The sequence below is a fragment of the Diachasma alloeum genome, unplaced genomic scaffold (genome assembly GCF_001412515.2).
Source record: "Diachasma alloeum isolate Michigan unplaced genomic scaffold, Dall2.0 Dall_scaffold_00522, whole genome shotgun sequence".
NCBI classification, from domain to species: Eukaryota; Metazoa; Arthropoda; class Insecta; order Hymenoptera; family Braconidae; genus Diachasma; species Diachasma alloeum.
In genome coordinates this window covers 24,335-25,143 of record NW_021680654.1, presented here as the reverse complement: position 1 = coordinate 25,143, position 809 = coordinate 24,335, and positions in this window count along the sequence as shown.

The window sequence follows — 809 nt, the reverse complement described above, 5'->3', positions numbered from 1 at the left end:
AAAATAAAAACTGGCATGAAAGTCATGGGCCAGTGAGAAAAATAATAGTTTCGCGTGCGCACAGTGACTCCCGGTAATTAAAAATTCACCGTTCCCCTCCTAATTGAGATTAAGGGATGAAAAAACGACAGTTCGACGGAGATTTAAATTCCCCACCAATAAACTCTCTTTCGTCCCTTAATCTCTGTAACAAAAAAATAAAAACTGCCATGAAAGTCATGGGCCAGTGAGAAAAATAATAGTTTCGCGTGCGCACAGTGACTCCCGGTAATTAAAAATTCACCGTTCCCCTCCTAATTGAGATTAAGGGATGAAAAAACGACAGTTCGACGGAGATTTAAATTCCCCACCAATAAACTCTCTTTCGTCCCTTAATCTCTGTAACAAAAAAATAAAAACTGCCATGAAAGTCATGGGCCAGTGAGAAAAATAATAGTTTCGCGTGCGCACAGTGACTCCCGGTAATTAAAAATTCACCGTTCCCCTCCTAATTGAGATTAAGGGATGAAAAAAGGGCAGTTGATGAGGAATTTAATTCTTAGTCGAACTGGCTTCCTTTTATCCCTTAATCTCAATTAGGAGGGGAGAAGTGAATTTCGCGGGCGAATGGTGAAAAGTCACCGTGCGCCGCGAAACAATGATTTTTCTTACTGGCCCACGAGTTCGATAGCAGTTTTTATTGTTAAATTTCCAATTTTTTTCTTCTCGTATACCCTTACGGGTCTTTACGATTTGTTCCCTTCCCACCCCCCTCTGCTGTTTTTTCATCCCTTAATCTCAATTAGGAGGGGAGAGGTGAATTTTTAATT